Here is a 21792-nt window from a genome sequence, read left to right as displayed (position 1 = left end):
TATATAAATTTGTGTATTGACACAAAATAAGTTTAATTTTGATACATTGCTATAGAATTCAAATTTAAGATTATTCCCTCTCTCTCTCTCTCTCTCTCTCTCTCTCTCTCTCTCTCTATATATATATATATATATATATATATATATATATATATATATATACACCCACTCTAATATGAGATATTGTACCCATTCCATTCAAGTACCTCCAATACCTTGAAAGTGTTATTGCAGGCTGTTTAGGATGAGTAAGTTAGACAAGTTAATTGTCAATTGATTAAATCATGGTCATTTCTATTACTAGTCTTTTTATATCACAAGAATATACATCCTAGGTATAACAAATAGGTATGATTCTACAGACAGATAAGGTAAAATAGGTAGATAATGCCTTCAGAAACATCAGAGTCCTACAGAATGTGGCATTTAAAGATATGCTTTATTGTTTTAAGGATTCTTTGACAATAAAACAGGTAAACTCTTTGCAACACCCAGCCTAACTCACAGAAGAAGAGATGGCTTCAAATGTGGCAAACAAGCTACTGGGAAAAATGTCCTCATTTCAACCACTGACAGAATTCTGCCTAAAAATAAGCAAGCCTTAATGCCAGTAGAGTCAATGACTACACTCTGCCAAGATAGGGTAAGCAATTCCTAAATAGTTGCTGCCTCACAAATATGTCTGAAGGCTGAAGATGATGCTCCAACATTATAAAAAATTTTGGGTGATTGCTCAGGCAACAAAAGGTCTCTGTTATTTTACCAATTAGGAAGCTGCTAACCTTCACTTCATGTTTACTCAGGTAATTAATTTTATTCCTTCTCAAGTCTCTGATGGGGTTAAAGACCAGGTAGTTTAGTTTCACAATTAAGCTTAGATGTTTAGGGGATAAGATGTTTTTAGGTCTAGATAGATGTTTTAAGTTGATAGAGATAAGATTTGATAGATATTGATTTACATTCAGATTTTTATACTCACCAACATAGGAAAGTGTTTTCTTCCAGGTTGCCAAATACAAATAGCCAAAACATTATGAATGTAACATTTATGTAGTCCCTGATTGTTTCGTGGTTCTTCTTGCTCTATGTAGTTTATTTTGTATATGTGTAATAAAATAAATGTGTAAGTGAAAAATAATTTTAATAAGTGGGACAAAATTCCAGAGGTGAAATGAGCACTTCAGAGGAGTTTAAATATTACTTAAAATATTATCAGGTGTATGTGCATGTATGTTAAGACTTACATCTCCTCCCCTTCTATTTGCCAATTGTTAGCTGCAACTAAGCTGTAGAAGGAATCTCTTGTATCTGTATGGAAGCATCACCTGTCAATAAAAAGTGAATGCCCTATAGTTGATGCAGGAAATAGGAGGTGGGACATATGGCAGGAGGAAGTACTTTGGATAGTCAGGCATGGGAAATTCTCCTAGCAGAATGTGAGAAGGGCAGACACATGGTGCCCGGGCAGAGGTAACCAGCCATGTGGCAGAGTTTAGGTTATTATGAATGGGTTATTTTAAGTTACAAGCTAGTCAGAGGAGTTTAGCTACATTGCCTAGGTGTGTGTGTGTGTGTGTGTGTGTGTGTGTGTGTGTGTGTGTGTGTGTGTGTGTGTGTGTGTGTGTGTTGTTTTTGTTTTTGTTTTTGTTTTTTGAGTCTCATGAATTTGGGAGTTTGGGGTTGAGAACCACCAAGTTATGTCATAGAAGACATAGGAGAGAGTATGCTGTTTTCTGTCTGCTTCCAAATCATTTTTTTCTCTTTCACTTATCCAAATTATAGGAACCAGGCCCGACTGGACTGCCTGCCTGTCTTGCTGTTTCATGTCCTGTTTCTAGCAGCTTCCATGTCTGTGTTTATCTTGGTTAGCTAGTCATGTTTACTGCTCTCGGAATGCGCCCGTCCCTTCCTCGAGACTTTTCCTCCTGTGTGCGATTACCTCTTGAGGGATTTCACCTGGGAGGAGATTTCCTGTTTGGCTGCCTATAAGAAGGCTCATTGGAACTCTGGGGATTAAGAATAAACTGCTGCCACAGCTGCTACTGTGGCTGCTGCTCTCTTAGCATGAAGGACCTGCTGTGTTATTGTGTATGTGTGTGTGCGTGTGTGTGTGTGTGTGTGTGTGTGTGTGTGTGTGTGTGTGTGTGCATGAGTTAAATCCGCAGTCCCTCGCCCTCGACTTGGTACTACGGTGGTGCGGGCGTCACACAAATCACTGTTTTCATTTGTTGAACAATTTTTTTCCTCCATAACCATTTCCAATTCATATTACTTTATGTATCAGACATGGAATAGGCAAAATATTATCTCTTGAGAAGAATTCTCAAGGCTTGTTCATAATATTCTTTGCCTTAGTGGAGGATTTACTTTTCCTCTCTGACATGCTGGGACTGGATGAGAACCTAGTTTGTCTCTTGCACTTTGTATAACAGTTCTTTCCTACCAATGTCAAGTGTGCCATGTGGTCCAGCAAAGTTTGTTGTTGCTGCTTTCATTTCTCAGATGTTAACTTTATTTGTCTTTCTGCTTGTTCACTTCTTCATAATCATTGCTGTTGTCTTTCCTTCACTGAAAGGTTCTTGCTGTTGCTCTCAGAGCATTAGACATCACATCTAATAACTAACTGAAGAAGTTAATTTGTTCTTGCAGGCCAGCCTAGGTAACACATGCGTTTCAAGTCGTAGAAAGCTTATACTGTGTTGTGTTGAACATATTACCTAGATTTTGTTGTACGGAGTCAGTGGTTATTCACGGAACATGACACTATATGAAGCTTGAGTCAGCCTGCCTTTCAAAACATTTCCCATTACCTCACCTACTCTGTGGCATGTTAGTCACCACAAAATCTCACGAGACACAAATACCTGGGCAGTACCTGTTCAGATTCTCATAGATTATGATTTTTGAGTGTCTAGTGTGGAAAATCAAGGCTGTTAAGGTGAATGGGATATGGGAAAATGCATGGATCTCTCAATCACATCTCATTTGCCATAGAACTCTTGAAAATAATTTCTATAGCTGTTGCAGCTAAAATTATGAAAACAAACTCAAATAATTAGGAAAGAAAATGTTACATTTCTAGCAATTTATCTGTAAGAGTGAATGAATTGGACTGATTTTTCTGAGAGGTGTAGTACCATAGTAGGTGGTTATTGATTAACAATAAACGCTCACATGTACCATTCTAGTTACAGTGTTAACATTGTGGCAAATACTGTCTCACTCAATTCTCAGAGCAACTCTACAAAGTGGTACAATTACTAGTTATATGTCATAGACAGGAGAAGTTAGGCTCATTAGAGTTATACGAGGTCCATAAACCCTCACAATGTTAAGATAAAAACAACACTTCTTTTTTGTTGTTGTTGTCAGTATGTCTATCCTTTTTCTTACCTCACACCTGTGTTATTTTGTGATACTTTGGCAGTGGCTTTCTCATTCAGACCAGTGAAACAGGGAATATTTTTTCTCAGCTTGGACTTTCCTCTGCTTGTAATCTTGACTCTACAGTTCCAAGTTCCAGGACATCATTTCAGGGAAGTCAAAGAAGGACATCAAATAGCTGCTTGTATCATGACCACAGCAAGCAAGGATGTGTTTATCATCTCTTTGCTCTCACTGTGGTCATGATACAAGCAGCTACTTGAAGAGCAAAGAGATGATAAACACATCCTTGCTTGCTTGAAACTCAGTAAGTGTTCTTTACTTCTGTAGGATTCAGAATTCAGCCCATGAAATGGTGGCACTCATATTCAGGGAGGGTCTTTTTACCTCAATTAAGCTGAATTCCTAGCCTATTTTATTTCATGTTTCACATGAAATGTTTTATTTCTTTGACGTACAAGTGTTTTATGTGGACATGACTTTCTGCAGTTATTCTCATTTGATATGAAGCAATGTTTTTTTTAATAACATTAGGGCATCTTAACAGAAATGGAAAGATATGACAGGTCATTGAACAAATTATGACAAATTGGAGTAAGTATCTGGGTCTGTAGCTTAGTGCTGTGCTAGTATCCATGAAGGCATGAATTTTATTCCTAGTATTTGGGAAAAACCTTTCCAATGAATTTACTCTAGTATAGAAAGCATTTTGTAATTTTAATCTTACCTGTAAACTGTAAAAGAGTTTTTCTTCTATGTTATCATTAGAAAGAACATAAAGAAACATTTAGATTAGTAGGGCTGAGGATGAGTGATATGTGCTTAGGAACTTGGGACATTCAAAGACACTTTAGACAACTTTATGAATAGAGTTGTGTTATCAGCCCTTTGACTTCTGTAAATTGAGGTAACTTAATGTGCTATATATATATTTTTTACTCCTTAGCTAGCTTTCTTCTGATATATCAAAAATAAGAGTAGTTGAAAGAGAACCCATGAAGAACAGAAAAAGGAAGGTATAACTTATTTTAGGTAAACCTACCATAAATCAGATCTGAAGTCTCAATAGTACCTTCAATTTAATATTCCTTGTTACAATTATCTATTTAACAGAAGTTGTCTGTTATTGTTTGTCAGTGTGACACAAACGAGAGCCACCTGGGAAGAGAAAGCCTTCGGTGAGGTGTTGCTCCATCTTACTGGCCCATAGGCAATTCTGCACGATATTTTGTTGATTAATGATAGATACAGGAGGACCCATCCCTCTATGGATGGTGCCAATTCCCCTAAGCAGGGTCCTGGGTTCTACAAGAAAAAGTAAGTAAATCATGGTGAGCAAGCAGCATTTCTCCAGTCTCTGCTTCAATTTCTGCCTCCTCAAGGTTCCTCCTGCTTGGGTCTTGCACGACTTTCCTCAGTGATAAATTGTGGTAGAAAGGTGTGAGCCAAATAATTCCTTCCTTACACAAGTGGCTTTTGGTCATGGTGCTTATCACAAGAAAAGAACATACCCTAATACAGGAAGAATAGAAGGAAGTAACAAAATTCACTTTCCTTTTGGGAAGCCAGATTTGGGGGGAGGGGTCATGTAGAGGTTTGCTAATTGGTCTACTGTATCTATTACCAGATTCTTTGTTAGAGTAGATCCTCCTAAGTGGAAGGTCTGTAAACAAAACATTGACTTTTCAGTCAAAAGAAAAAGAGTTAATGATCATTAGACAGTTCTTCCTGTGTCCACTCAAGGATTCCCACTAGGCATCTCACAAGTAAGACAAAGGAATTTGCCTGTGGTACGAAGAGTTTCACAAACAGCAAGAATTAACATTTAAATATTCTTAAATTAAGGAAGCATAACTCATTTTCATATAGTAGTGATAACATTCTAGTCCACAAAAATGGTCTAGAAATGCTGTGGTCAAACCAGATCGGCAAGAAAGTACTTAAAATCTGAATTCAAATTTGAGCTTTGTTTCTTAACATTTTGGGATTTTTTTTACTGTACAAAGCATATGCTCCTTTAGAGACATGATTATACAATATCTTCCATCTTAGACATTATATGATAAGAGAAGTATCTTAATTCATCTAAGCCTACATTAACAATATCTGGTAAGAACACACAATAGCTTTTTAATCACTGGACATCTTCCAGTAAAATGTTTTTACTCACAGGGCTTACCTCTATGAATAACTTCCAAATATGTCAGAAATCTTTTAAAAAGTCATGCTGAAAGCAAATAAACAGGTTTTTTTTTTTTTTTGAAGTACAATGTCAATATTTGCATGGCTTAATGAGGCAAAATAATGATAAAATAATGTGCTCTTTAAGAAATGAGGTGGTTTGGAATTGAAGGGAATCCTGACTGCATATAAAAGATAAATATATTTTTATTAACCATACTTCTGCATTTTTAAAGTTGTTTTTTTAAGTGTATTTTTTATTTTTATTTTTAAATTTTTTATTAATTTATTCATATTACATCTCAATGGTTATTCCATCCCTTGTATCCTCCCATTCCTCCCCCCCCCCCCATTTTCCCCTTATTCTCCTCCCCTATGACTGTTCCTGAGGAGGATTACCTCCCCCTGTATATGCTCATAGGGTATCAAGTCTCTTCTTGGCTACCTGCTGTCCTTCCTCTGAGTGCCACCAGGCCTCCCCATCCAGGGGACATGGTCAAATATGGGGCATCAGAGTTCATGTGAAAGTTGGTTTTTAAAGAATGTTGGGCCTGCTATTTTTTGTGTTGTTGGATAGACATCCACACTTTTATTTGACTGTCACTATTAGTTCAACTATTGTTTCTGCAGATTTAATAAAATTTGAACTAGTCTGGGTTCTTACTTTAGAATAGAAAAAGGAATGTGACCTTACTATCTAAGACAAACTATGTTTAAAAAAATCCTAGTATGAAACTTTTAATAATAAGTAACAAAATTTAGAATTTGCTTAGGTTTAGGGTTCAAGCTTAGTCTTAAAAGGTCAAATTTAATCCAAAGCTACTTAAACAAATCCCCCATGAAATTTCAGAATTTTTCCCTTAATGACTTGGTTATTTCAGCAAGGACCTCACAACTATAGCACTTTAGAAAATAATTCAAACCACAGAAAATGGAAAGAAAACTGTATTAATGCATAGTACTTATTAATATATATGCATACATATGTTAAAATATGCTATCAACAGTGACAACAAATCAATACTTCAAATGTATTCAAAATGTGATTTGTGACTTAAGCCACCAGCATGCATCCTTTATTAAAGAGCAATTTAATGTCACATGCTGAAATAACATGTATACTTTTTATTTCAAATGATTATTTCTTTAATAAGGTTGAATAAAATTTAAAATCTTTAAAATATTTCAACAATGGTGCTGTTTTTAATAACACACATTCGAAACTACTAAATTTAAACAAAAATATTTAATGGACAGGTCAAAATTTTATGCAGAGAATAATATTGTAGAGCTTTTTATTTAGTGTTTCAAGGTGCAGCTACCAGTGTAGAAGCATGTATGCTCTCGGCAGAGCGCTATGTATGAGCCACAGGTAGTTAACACAACAAAGAGTTGGTCATAGATACCATTGGGGACACAGGACTCGGAAGAATTTTTAGTAGAGTTTATGTTAATAAAAATAAACTTCTTTATAATAAAACCAACTCTTTAATTTCTAAATTTGAGTACAAGCTTAAAATTCAGGACAATTTGAACCTGCAGCCAAATTTCTTCATTTAATTTTTTTTGGTGTTTTCAATAAAATGCTATTTCAGATAATAGAAAATTGTATTTTTTAACACATTCTTATTGAAAAAAATAATTCATATTACATCTCATTTTCTATCCCATCCCATGCATCCTCCCATTCCTCCCTCCCTCCCACTTTCACCCTAATCCCCTCCCTATGACTATGACCGAGGGGGACCTCCTCCCCATGAATATGGTGGTAGGGTATCAAGTCTCTTCTTTGTAGTCTGCTATCCTTCCTCTGAGTGCCATTGGGCCTCCCCAACAAAGGGACATAGCCAAATATGGGACACCAAATCTATTCAATGGAAAAAGGATAGCATCTTCAACAAATGGTGCTGGTCTAACTGGATTTCTACATGTAGAAAAATGCAATTTGGACCCATACTTGTCACCATGCACAAAACTCAAGTCCAAATGGATTAAAGACCTCAACATAAAACCAGAGACACTAAATCGGTTAGAAGAAAAGGTGGGGAAGAGCCTGGAACATATTGGCACAGGAGATAACTTAAGGTCAACAATTAATAAATGGGACCTCATGAGGCTGAGAAGCTTCTGTAAGGCAGGAGACACTGTCAAAAGAACAAAGCGACAGCCTACAGACTGGGAAATGATCTTCACCAACCCTGCATCTGACAAAGGTCTAATATACAAACTATATAAAGAACTGAAGAAATTAAACACCACCAAACCAAGTATTATTATTGTTTTTTAACACGGAAACTTCTCTCAGGTTCTCCTAAGCGTACTCGAAACAGAAGTTGACTCTCCACGTGGAATACTATTTTATTTTTGGCTTTGTTTTTCTGAAAGATTGTGGGAAGCTGAAGCTATTGCCCTCACTAAGATGGCGCCTGGCAACCTGCCAGGCAGGATGACTTGCAATTCTGCTCCTGGTAAACAAGTCCTTACTTGGGTTGTGGGCCGTGCTTTGCTCTGACATATGCATCCCGCCTTGTCGGGAACCAATTGGAGCTACCGACATAAGGGCTGCTGATTGGTTGAGGCAGAGGATATAAAGGGGAGCGGAGGTGTTGGGGGGGGGAGAAGCGAGCGAGCGGGAGAAGAAGAAGCTTGCTGAAAAGGTTCCTGAATAAACTGCCTGGAGAAGAACGCTCGGGTCGTGTCCTTATTTTCCGCTGGTCGGAAGGGACGCGACAAAAGATCAGTGAAATAACTAGCAGTAAGTGTTTAGTTGGTGAGATGTAGGTAAACATTAACATGTGTGTCTGGAATGAGGGTGAAGCTTTTATTTGTAACATTTACATAATGATGTAACATTCCTCACCACGGCTACTTTCAAGTTATTGCCATGGGAGTCCAGGTGGGGAAGGAATAAGCACACCTGTCTTTTGCAGACTGGTACTTGCAGCCTCCAGCAAGCAAGTCTCCAGAGCCTCAAGGCCCCTATATTGATGGGTCTGTGTCCTGATGGAATGAGACAAATTAGGTGTAAGAGCACTTTAGGTTCAAGATGAATGTGGAAGACAGTATAAGAAATGGAAATCTTACTATGTCAAAGGAGAATTACAATGTAAAAAGAACAGTAGTATGAATGAACATACTTTGTGCCACATGGACTGTGCATCTTTAAGAGTGGTTGTAGTTGGACTTTCTTGTTCAGAAGCATCAACTGAAATGCCTGATAAGCAAAGGCAATCCACGTTTCTCCCTGGGATATGGGCGAGACATTCTCAGGAAACTCCTACTAGTCAAGAAAATATCAATTAAGTTGTAAAGGCTGTGGCATTCTGGAGTGTTTAATGCTTTGGCAGTATTTTATCATTGCAATGAGTAAATGGCTTATCATCCAAAGTAATATGAAAGGGAGCATTCAGAGAGATGGATGCAATCCAGCACCATTCTTGGAAGATTCAGTGGTGATCTTGCTTCTAGACACCCTCTGGAAATTGAAATGGTTTAGGAACAAAAGCTGTCAAACCAAAGCATCCTTAACACATCTATAGTGTCTCTAGCTCTTATTTTATCCTGAAATAAAGGATGGAGGCCCTGGAGTGTGGGGACACCTTTCTTAGCATTACTTCATTCGGCATGAGGAAGTCTATCCTACAGTGAGTTCAAGTTTAAGTTATGGGCCGCTGGCCTATTTCTGTAAGTCTATTTTTACTTCTTTTTATACTGACTTCTGTCTAGTTTTCAGTGGTGTCTCATATTAAAGGATCACATGGCCAAACTTGTTACTAAATAATGGCTCACACAGCACCACCAAGAGCTACTGAGGTAGGAGATTTTTTCCTGTATCTAGTGTAATATATGATTCTCTCAGCATCACACTAACATTCACCCAAAAGATGCCTCTGAAATAGTCTTTTTCCATAAAGGAGCCAGGAGGAATTAAGTATCACACGAGGTAACCCTTGACATCTGTGAAGAAAGTTCATGCAGTACTGTATCACCCTTAAGAAGTTAAAGGGACTATAGAAATGGCCAGGTAGACAGCAGCCTTGGGGAGAGTAAACACATATGTAGCCTGCTAGTGCCAACTTGCAGCAGATCTTCATATACTCTCTGTAATAGGCATATCTACTAGATGTGATGAAAAGGACCAGGTTTCTTCTTATAGACTGACCCAATGCAGGTAGTTCCTCCATGTTGACCCAGTTGAGACAGTTCTGTATGTGGAGTCCGACATTTCTAACAAATGCTGCTGAGCAGAATTCTGCTAAGTTATTTAAATACACAGATTTTTAAAACCTTGCCTCCTTATAACATTTCTGTGAATAATGTACTGTCTTTACGCTATAAGTAGATGACATTTTTATTAATACGTGGTTTAAAACAGAAGGCAATATTTTACTGAGTGTATACACACATTGTAACTTTTATAAAATATATCCAACACTTTACACATTTCTTGGAATAGTAAAGTAAAATCAGTCACTTGGGAGGTAGATGAAATTTGTATAGGTTGGAACGTATCTTCTCATAATCTGCTTAGTTATTGTGACACAAGGCAATATGGGGACAAGCTAAGTGGTTTTGCTCTGCATTTGGGCATCTCCTTCCTTTACTAAGCTTTGGGTTCAAGATTCTGAGAAAGGACCCAAAGGTTCACATGAATAAGCCATGCCCCTGACAGGTAAGGGAATTTGTAAAGAAGACAATGATTTTATGAGCTCGATGAATGGAAATGGTGGCCAGACTAGAAATGGTATTCTGGTCATAGGGATTCAAGAGAGAATCTGATAGACAGTCATCGAAAGGTCACCCTTTGGGGCAATTTACATTTCATAATACTTTGGGCTATGGAATTATGCATTTTCTATGGTGTGTATTTTTTTAAAAAAAATATCAGTGACATTGGAGGAAGTCTTTATAATAAATCTACTTATTCAGTGTACCTTATTTAATAAGAATGATTATTCCTCTTGACCTTATTGTATAAAAAGTTCAAAGCATTCACCCCCAAGCTCTGACTAATAGGAAAAGCCTGTCCAGTATCATCTCTAATTCTGGTAGGTTTTTAATCTAAACTCTTTGCTCACCTGTAATTCAGGTCAATGCTTGAAATTGTTTTCTAGCTTTTCAGATTTCTTTACATTTCCTTGGGCGCTCCCATTTTTGCACGTTTTTCCCTAAGTAAGTTGTACTTCTGCCCTTGAAAAGAGGACATTATTTGCTCATCTCTCCTCATATGGGTTTATGTAAGCTGACATTTGCTGTGCTTCCTCTCTCACTCTTTGCTGTTTGAAAGTGCTTGCCCAGTGTCTCCTTGGGGACCTGGTTTCAGACTGAGGGCTTGTGTTGCTTTCAGGGTGAAACTTCCCAACCTCTTCAAAGAATAGACAGATTTGACCCCAGAGCCCTTATTTATAACAACTGGTCACAAAGTGGCCTTCATACACGACCTACAGAATGTGCCTGGCACCAATCTTAGACTCCATAGACTGTGCTCAAGGACAGACGACACATTTCTTATTAGAATTGAATTCTTTCAGCAATATTATTAAATATTAAGAGCAACAAATAGATCCACTCAATGGTTTTCTTAACCCCAAACCATCTTTAGGCATATTTTTTTGTCATTTAAAAATACACAGTGTTTCTTTTTTTCTTTTTTGGGGGGGATTTAGACATTTCTTTAAAATGCTTTGCTTGTTGTCTTTAACAATTTGAAACAACCTGGAGAAGATAAATATGGAATCTCAAAAAATGACAAAGAAAGTCTATTTTCAAGGAGAACAGCTTGTGATATTTTTAACCTTCCAAGTCTGAGTTCAGCATCTCTGTTTGATAACGAAGAGAGAATTGAAATGTGGTAACACTGGGAAAAGAACAGTGAGCATGCCTGATCTCCTCTCTCTCTCTCTCTCTCTCTCCTCTCTCTCTCTCTCTCTCTCTCCTCTCTCTCTCTCTCTCAAGTGTAAGTATCTGAATCACAGACAAATATGTATTATATAGATATATATATATATATCAACTTGGAAATATATATATATATATATATATATATATATATATATATATATTCTCTCTCTCCCTCTCTCTCTCTCCCCTTCTCTCTTTCTCTATCTCTCCCTCTCCCTTGCTCTTCCTCTCTCTCACTTGCTCTCACTCTTTCACTTGCTTTCCCTCCCCCCCCTCTCTAAGTCTCTCTCTCTCAGAGTAAAAATTACAGGGGAAGAATGCAGGGGGATATTGCAAGGGGAGAATGCAGAGGGAGAGTGCATATTCATTTAATTATATTGAATTTTATAGCTCCATAAACTGTATAACAATGAAAAGGATAAAAATAAAAGACATCATAACCAAGCCAAAGCACACCAAAATATTTCATACCAGACAATGGGAGTTTTAAGTTTATTTTTCTGGTTGCTTGAAAAACTAGTATTGAGAAAAATAAATGTATTTTCAATTTATATGATGTTTACTCATACAGAACTAGTTATCTCTTCTCAAACAAAAGTCATGTGGATTTTGCCTACATTGAATATAGTACAAAAAGATCATTACCAATACCTAAAAAAATAGTCAGTACCTCTGTGACTTGTGAAAATCTTGATCTCAATAGTTACTGGAAATCACATAGTTTGGAATGTCTACTACACATTTTTTTGGGGAGGTCAAAGAAGAATTTTCTGAATTGAATCTGTGGATTCCTATATTTTGTCACTTTCTGAGTTCATTATCTCATTAAAATGTATACGTAACATCAACAAGACTCTAAGACCTTGCCTTTGGTTGGGTCTTATGCCATTTGAACTGTAATATAATATATTTTCCTGATTTATATTTAATTTACATGAAGTAATCTGTTCAAAAATAAGGTAGATCTCCCCCATTAGCTTCCTCACCTCTTAGGATTCTTCATAATGCTCAAAAAGGCATGATTTAATAATTGAGTACTTATTACTTCTAATTGATTACTCCACCAAATGTTACTCTTACACTCCTATTGCTGAGCCATTTTTCTTTGCTCTTACCATAGATTTGTCACACTTTGAGCACATTACCTTCCCAGAAGTGTGCCGACGATGGGGTGTGCTTTCTCAGGATGCTTGCACACTGCAGAGAGGAAGTGAGTGATGTCAAGATGCTATGATTATTGAGAAGCTGCTGACAATATCGCAAAACATATTCTAAATATCAGGAAAAGCTCGCTAAGGTGCTACTATCCTTTGGGGAACAAAAAATTATTTCCACAAGAAAAACAGAGATAGTCAGACCACCTGCCAGGATTCCAAGTGCCTTTCTATTTCATTTAGATGATTTTAACTATGGAGTGAATTTTTCCTCTAGTGTTCTTCATCTATGGGCATAATGTGTTCTGGATTAAATTTTACTTTCTATAAGGGCAATATAGCTTTATTTAAAGCTGTATTAAAGGACACTGTGGGGTCTGAAAACAGTATAAAGATCTTTAATGTAAACTGAATAGAGTTGTTATTTGCTGCTGTTAGTTTTAGTTGGTTGTTTAGTTACCATAACAATTTACTATAGGCTGTAAAGAATAAAATGTAGATGACTTGACAAACTCTCCCTCTTTCTTTCTCTCTGACTACTGTATACTTCTGTCACTTTAATATTTTTTCTTTTCCAAGAAGAAGATGAACTTGTCTTAAAATATGACTTGGGTACTTTCAGGCTTATTATTCAGAGGGTAAACTTCAACACTGTAACTGCTTATGTACCTTTTCTAGATAAATTATAGCAGCAATATTTGTGCCACAACAGTTAGGGTCTCAAAATTTCCATTCTAAACATCTATTTTCAAGGTTTATAACTCTGCTTATAAAAATATGCTCCCAGCTGAAACTTAGCATACAGAATACTTGTCCAGAGGTAGTCTTTACTCTCTTACATATTAATCTTGAAGAAATAGTGTGACTGTAATGTAAAGAATTAGAGTGTTCAGAGTAATAGAAGTTCAGGACACGGGTGTGAAGAAAGATCAGAGTACAAATAAACCGTCTTCTTTGTAGTAGTGTGATAGATTTATCTCAAATTCAGTCAATGTCTCCTTTCTGATTTTTATTCTCTGAAGAAATAAATCTAGTTTTATTGCTTTTATTATTTGTTTCAATAACCTCATTTGGGGAAACTTATTTAGCAGTCATGCTGTTTTGATCTATGCTGCTAGGCACAGGTGGCCTGCAGGTATGATTCCACTATGCCAGGCCAACAGAAGATTTGGGGCAAGGTGTAGGGATTCTGTGTCAGTTTGCTGCTGCTGTAATTCTTGATATAACTGTATCTAAACAATAAGACAAGTGAGAGAATGGCCATTACTTTTTACTGACTGTAATTCTGGATAAATTGAAAACTTAACAACTGAAATAATTATTCCTTTTTCAAATTGCTTCCAAAGGTATTAACTTGCATGCTCAAGTTTTATCTAAGTATAAGCTTTTTCTCTGTTTAATATTATCAAATATGTAGCATTTCCCTCTAGAAATTTATTACTAACAAATGAGTTGAGCTGGAAATCAAGTAATTTGTAAACATCTAATTTGGCTTTCAGTGTGGATTTTCATCTTCCAGAAGGCCATTGAGTTTTAAAATCTAGATAGATGGATAATCTTAGACTTTTTTTTCTCAGATGTAGATTAAGCATATTGATTAAAAATTTCACATTTGGGACTTTTATTTTTATTGTTTGATATAGTTCTAAACATTATTTTCTTAGAATATTAATTTTTGGATAGTTTTATCTTTACTGACCATCATTAAAGTCATAATTTCATGAAAACAAAGAATCCTTTCAATTTAGGAGGCAGCATTAACAAAGCTTCAGTTTTTTTACACTTTAATTTTTGACAGTTATTTTGAGAGTAATGAAAATTTACAGGTAGAAAACACTACTTTGAACACTAAACAAATACTTCTATATCAAAACAGGTATAGACTAGATATGAAACCTGTAGGAAATTTGTCCTGTAAACTTTTCTTCAGAAGGCCATCTGTAATCTGATACTATGAGTGGGCACTGGAGAACTTATTATCCATATGAATTGGGTGATAAGAGTTTTTTTTTTTTTAATAGTAGTTGCTTTAAAAAAAAACACACCGAGCAGCATCCTTTCCAGGCTTTCATGACGACACGCCCTTCTGCACCCATTACCCTCTCCAATGGCACCCTTTTCAGTTTGCCTTCTCTGATCACGCGAATTGGCAGGGTGGGAAGATGAAAAGTGACAGGCTTGGTGGGGCCAGGAAGGCATAAGTGAGGCACAGAGAAGGAGAATGTGTGAGCGCATATGTATCCTTCAGGATTCTCAGTTATTCTTCACCATCTGTCCACAGTGTGAGTTCCTTAATAACTACTTCAGAATGTGTAACATTTACTTGGAAATTCACAGATGTATTACGTTACAAATATACATTAAATCAAATATAATCAAATTTACTTTCATATCGATGTATTATATATATGTATATATGTAAATAAATACATGTATGTATACACACACACACTCATTCATTCATCAAACATTCATTGAGTGTCTTGCTTATATCCAGAATTGCAAAGAAGCCAGTAAGATTTTTTTTTTTTTACAAAAGAAGCTGGCTTTCATAGAAGTTGGGAAGAAAGCTTGAGGAGCAAATACTTTTAATGTGATCAGTTCAACGTGATTAATTAGACAGTCTTGCTTTGTGATGGAATTCTAGAAGGGTTGAACATGAAGAGAGACACTCTTTCTGAAAAGGTTGCCGAATTTCTCAAAGAAATGTAGAGAGCCTTGTAAAATGAATGAGATTTTTTTGTGATAACTTTTTAAAAACAAATACTCGTTAAGTATGGTCACATGCTTTGATTGGAAGGAACATGAGGTAAATTTAGCAAGGCACATGAGAACTAGTGTTTTGTAAATGTTCTATTTATATGAAAATGCCTGTGCTTCATCCTGTAGTTGATTGGGAGACAATAAAAAAACTTTGCCATTAATTAATTTATTGATTCACTTTATATTCCAAATCTAGCCCCCTCCCTCTTTCCTCCTGATCCCAGCTTGCCTCCCCTTCCCTTTATCCTCACTCCCCTACTGAAAAAGGCGAGCCCCTCTCACCCTGTTATCCCAAATTGCATTAGGACTGAGAGAATCCTTGGAACATTACCAGGAGGCAGTGATCAGAATTATGCAAGAAAGTTCTTGTGTACTGATACTTCACTGGTCTGGATCAAAGACCCAGAAATGAACCCACGCACATATGATCACTTGATTTTTTGACAAAGAAGCCAAATCTATTCAAGGGACAAAGGATAGCACATTCAACAAATGGTGCTGGTCTAACTGAATGTCTACATGCAAAAAATGCAACTCGACCCATATTGTCACCATGCACAGAACTCAAGTCCAAGTGGATTAAAGACCTCAACATAAAACCAGAGACACTAAACAGTCAGAATAAAAAGTGGGGAAGAGCCTGGAACACATTGGCACAGGAGACAACTTCCTGAACAGAACACCAACAACCCAGGACTTAAGGTCAACAATTAATAAATGGGACCTCATGATGCTGAGAAGCTTGTAAGGCAGAAGACACTCAACCGCATAACCTCTCTCTGCCTCAACCTTCACTGTCCATATCAGAATTAGAACAAGAGAACTCAGTGCAAAATTACAAAAACCATGAAAGATCAAGCCAGTATCTTCTCTTAGAAACCTATCAGTCCTGTGGAAATCGTTGCCAATGAGAATTTCCTGTAACATCAGGATTCAGACTTTAGAAGTTCAATCATAAAATTCATTAAAGAATTTAAAGAAGAGGGGCTGGAGAGATGGCTCAGCGGTTAAGAGCACTGACTGCTCTTCCAGAGGTCCTGAGTTCAATTCCCAGCAACCACATGGTGGCTCACAACCATCTATAATGTGATCTGATGTGCATTGTATACATAATAGATAAATAAATCTTTAAAAAAAAAAGAATTTAAAGAAGGCTGAATTTAAAGAAGGCACAAAGAATCATCTCAATGAAATCAAGGAGAAATTAGGATTCAAACCCAATAGTGTAACTGAAAACTCAGAGGAACATTTTATGAGGAGAATGGATAAAGAAGTAGATAGACTATCAAGATGTGAAAACATAAAAATAGAGGGTTAAACTCAATAATCAAGGAATGTGAAAATGCAAGGGATGATTTCAATTTTCTTATAATTGGTTGAGGCTTGCTTTGTGACCAACTATACGATCAATTTGGAAGGTTCTGTGGGAAGCACTTAAAGAAATGCTCAGTGTCCTTTATTTGCATCAGAGAAATGCAAATCAAAATGACTCAGAGATTTATCTTAAACCCATCAGGATAGTTAAGATAAAAAACTCAAGAGACAGCATATATTGGGGAGGATTTAGACAAAGGGGAACAATCCTCTATTGCTGATGGGAGTGCAAACTTCTACAATCACTTTGGAAATCAATCTGGAGCTTTCTCAGAAAATTAGGAATAGCTCTACCTCAGGAGCCAGTTATACCACTCCTGGGCATATACCCAAAAGATGCTCCACCATACAATAGGGGAACTTGCTCAATTATGTTCATAGAAGCTTTATTCATAATAGTCAGAAATGGAAATAACCTAGATGTCCATCAACTGAAGAATGGATAAAGAAAGTGTGGTACATTTACACAGTGGAATACTACTCAGCTATTAAGAAGGAAATCATGGAATTTGCAGACAGATGCATGGAACTACAAGAGATCATTCTGAGTGAGGTACCCCAGACCCAGAAAGACACACATGGTATATACTCAATTATTAGAGGATGTTATCCATGTAGTCCAGATAGGTCCTCCTTGAATCTCACCCAGATGGGGAAAATATAGACAGATGAAGTGAATGTAGAGAGGGAGCTGGTAGGAGGGGGTGTAGGAAGGGAAATGAGAGGGGTCAGATGTCAGGAGGATGGGGAGCAGAGGCGAGAGGGCTTGGAGAGAAAAGGAAAACTGAGGGCAGGCACATCTCTGAGACATCTCTGGAGACCTGCGACAGGGTAGGTCACAGGGAGGAGATGGGGATGTCTCTAGCTGAACCTCCTATAAGCAGGAGACGTGGAAACTGCGGAGGCCACCTTCTAACCAGGCAGGATTTCCAGTGTTGGGAGGGGAACATCAATCCATGTGTAAAACCTTCAACCAAAAATTTGCCTTCCTACAAGATGTGCAGGGACAATGACAAAAAACTTATGTAGTGACCAACCAATGACTGGCTCAACCTGAGACCCACCGTATGGTAGAGAGCCAACCCCGTTCACCAGCAAAGGTACTCTGCTATGTTGCTAGACAGGAGCCTAGCCTAGCTGCCACTGAGAGGCCTCATCCAGCAGCTGATAGAATCAGATTCTGAGACTCACAGTCAAGCATTAGGCAGAGCTTGGGGAGCTCTGTGGAAGAGTGTGTGTTGGGAATAAAGGACACAAAGGAGAAAAGGAATGCTGCAAGAAGACAACAAAGGCAACTAACCTACACCATGGAAGTTTACAGAGATGGAAGCGTATGTAACTGATGGACAGTTTGATCTTCATGTAGGTGGCTTCCCTATTAAGCTGAACAGTTGCTATCTATGAGATAGACTCTGCTGTTTGCTTTCAATCACTTCCTCCTAACAGGGCTGCCTTGCCTGACCTCAGTGGATGAGGATGAGATAATTCCTGATGTGATTTGATATGCTGGGGTGGGTTGAGGGTTCTCCTTTTGGAGGAAGAGGGTGGAAGGAAGGAACGGAGAGGTACTACTATCGGGATGTAAAATTAATATATAAATTAAATAAATTTTAAGAAAGGAATATGAAAGTAAAATTTAAAGCACAGAAAAGGGTCTGTGAGTGGTGGTACACGCCTTTAATCTCAACACTTGCAAGGCAGAGGCAGGCAAGTCTCTGTGAGTTCAAGGCTAGCCTTCTATTAAAAGGGGCTAACCTGAGTTTAATCCTGAGTCCAGGGTCTAACCCTGAGTTCAGGACAGCGCGAGGTCTTAGACCGAGAAATCATGCCTCAACAACAATAACAGTAACAAGAAAAAAAACCACACAGACACACAGATACACAGACAAACAGACAGACACATACATACAAAACAACAACGGCAACAAAACCATAGTGAAGGAACATACAGGAAATGTGGGATACTGTGAAAAAAATCAAACATTTGAATTATAGGCATTACAGAAAACCACAACCAATCAAACTGAGCCCTGTCCTGATGGGTACATTTACAAAACATTTACGTTCCTAAGACTCAGGCAACATTCTGGAAAAGAATATGGAAAGATTGTAAGAGCCATAGATGAAGGAATTTGCTGTGAGATTGTGTCCGCTAGGAATGTCAGAAGCCAAGGCCACAAAGTCTCACCAACTGACTGCCCAAATCTGAGCTGAATGAGGGGAACAGAACTGTGGACAAGGGAAAGATGACATACATGGTCACAATCCCACAAAAAGGAACTATAGATAACTAATGACTGAGGAGACACAGTCTTCCCCAGGGATGAGTACACCGGTTGGTTACCCAACACCAAACAATCATCCCTGACAACATGCATAAGAGAAACACTATCCAGATGGAGAAGGCCTCATTTAGGGATACATATGTACGTAACAGCAATTAGTATAGAGGCCATGGATTTGAAAAAGACTGAAACAGGGTATATGTGAGTTTTGAAGGAGGAAAAGGTATGATTACGTTTTCACCAGAAAGGTATGATTACGTTTAATCTCAAAAACAAAAGGAAAAGAACATTCCCACCCTGTAAAGACCTAAAATACAGCAAACTAAAGATGTCTCCAGGTAAGGTAAGCAGAGAGTTATTGTTAGCTCCACCACGGACTTCCCCCTGTTTCTTACTGCTTACCTTTCCAAGCCTCGAAACCCACAGATTTGCTCCCTTCATCTACTTTAAATATTGCATATAAGGTAAGACAAAAGAGGGCATCTTTTTTGTGCTTCACATATGTTTTCGAAGGTTACCCATGTGCAGCATGTCCTTACTGCATCTTTGGGACAGTTGTACGCTGCATTATACATTTATACCAGTTTGCTTTTCATTCACATGCAATTTGTTAAATCATGTAGCTATCAAAGCAGTATTGTGCACAACTATTTCTTTTAATACCTACCTTTAAAAAGAGAAACAGTATACTTTATGGGGAATGAGCACTTATATATACACATTAGACATATAGTTTGATAGGAGATAATAAGCCTAATGAAGACCACAGCGTCTATTTGGAAAGTGATTTGGGTATATGGGAAAGAATCACACTGATTGTAGGTATTAGCTCTCGCGAGGTCCTCTGTTTTTATTAAATGCTGGATATTTTACTTTAAAGGAGCTCATTAGTGCATCTCAGTACATTTTGTATTGTCAACATGAGCCAAATATTGCCAATATTTGTTTAGACATGAAGCAAAAGGCACAGAAGTAGGGATGACAAGATTTCTCACTGGGTATAGACAATTGCCACTAAGACTGACAAACTGAGTTTGATCCCTGGGACCCACACAAGGACTACCAGGAATTAAGGAACCATCTGCTCACTTTCACACACACACCGTGTTAAACATTCGCTCCCTTAGATAAATAAATAAATGTTCAAGTGTCATGGGGGTATTTATGAGTATTCCTTAAAAATCTTATTCACATATTTAAGAGATATACAGCAAACACTTAGTCATGGTTGAGGAGGGGCATTTGATGTGGATCAATTTCCTGAAATGTGCTCAGTAGGCTTTGCGATCCATTTTGTTGGAACACCTTTGAGACCCCATGCTAAATAATACAGATGGCTGAAAACAAACTTCATAATTTCTAAGTGGAATGGGGCTACTTAATGTGCCAATGCAACTTTTGAAGTGGTTGACATCAGAGAAGCTATAAAATTTCTCTGACTTGTTTTAATTTCTATATGAATGTTTTATACAATGGTGTTTTTACTGTTTTTCACGGGATAAGAAATTATACTGGATGAAAGGGCAATTATCACACAAAGAAACTGAGTATTTAAGAAGTGATAAAAATCCTATTATAGATAGTCTCTACCATAGTAATCTGAAAAAAAAAAAAAAAAAAAAAAAAAAAAAAAAAACAAACCTGTGGAACCTTCTAACTCCACAAGTTTTAATTTGAATAGTTAGAGATGGAAAATTTGTATGTTTTTCTAAATATAATATTATTTTTATTCTGAGGAGTGATGATATAATTATACTTCTGTAAATTAAATATTAATTTTACAGTGGCACTCTCCTTCCAAGCTTTAATTCCAGAAGGCTCACTTATTCTCTAAGAGAACAAATGACAAAGTGAGCCATGCTGCAGTTATAGGCTCAGCAACTGGGGGTCCTGATTAAATGCTTGTAGTCGCAAATGGTTTCTTTTGGGTCTTGGACACATAGAGTCACTCTCTGCATCTAACTTTTCCCTGCTTTTTAAAAATTAAGTGAAGAGCCACAGGCAGCTTTTTAAATTGACTTTCATCCCAGGCCTAATGACTTACAGGTGGCATATTTTTTTTCTTTTTTCCATGCAATGACAATGTTTTCCAATATCTATCAGTGGGTAACACCACTGAGAGAAAAATCACAGAAAAAGGCCATTTGAAAAGAAGTAAATAAAACCCTGTTCATTTTTCTTTGTCCATAAAAGGATTTCCCCCTCATATCTGAAATATGGAAGTAGTTTCATTTATTTTAGGCTGCTTTGTATTAGGGTCTCTGTACATCAGGCTCAGATAATTTAGCGTTTTTAGCTGTTATATACTGACCAATATTCTGGAAAGAATTTCCTGTGATGTGTCCTATGATGATTTTACAGTTGACATACCTAGTTTGCTTCTTCATTCCTAGAATTTGGGCTTAATGGAAGGAAAATGCTGAATTCTAGTTACTTTCTGTGGATTTTACAAGACATGATCCACATAGCTGTTAAAATTATATAGGGATAGAAATGGGGATAAAACAGAAGAAAGAGATTTAATGGCAAAATAACATTAAGGATGTCTGATGTCATATGGAATTAATTAATTAGCTTTAAAAATCTATAATATACAGAAGTCTGTGTATAAATATACATACATAATGTGAATTAAATTCTTTCATCTCGCTGATAGTGTGCTTTCAGTGAATCAAAGACCATCTATAAAAACCCCAAACACCAGGCAGGAGAATCCTTGTTTTAAGTTGTTGGTCAGAGCTGTCTAAGAG

Source organism: Acomys russatus, chromosome 30 (genome assembly GCF_903995435.1).
Source record: "Acomys russatus chromosome 30, mAcoRus1.1, whole genome shotgun sequence".
Taxonomy (NCBI): Eukaryota; Metazoa; Chordata; class Mammalia; order Rodentia; family Muridae; genus Acomys; species Acomys russatus.
This window is presented reverse-complemented; position numbering follows the sequence as displayed.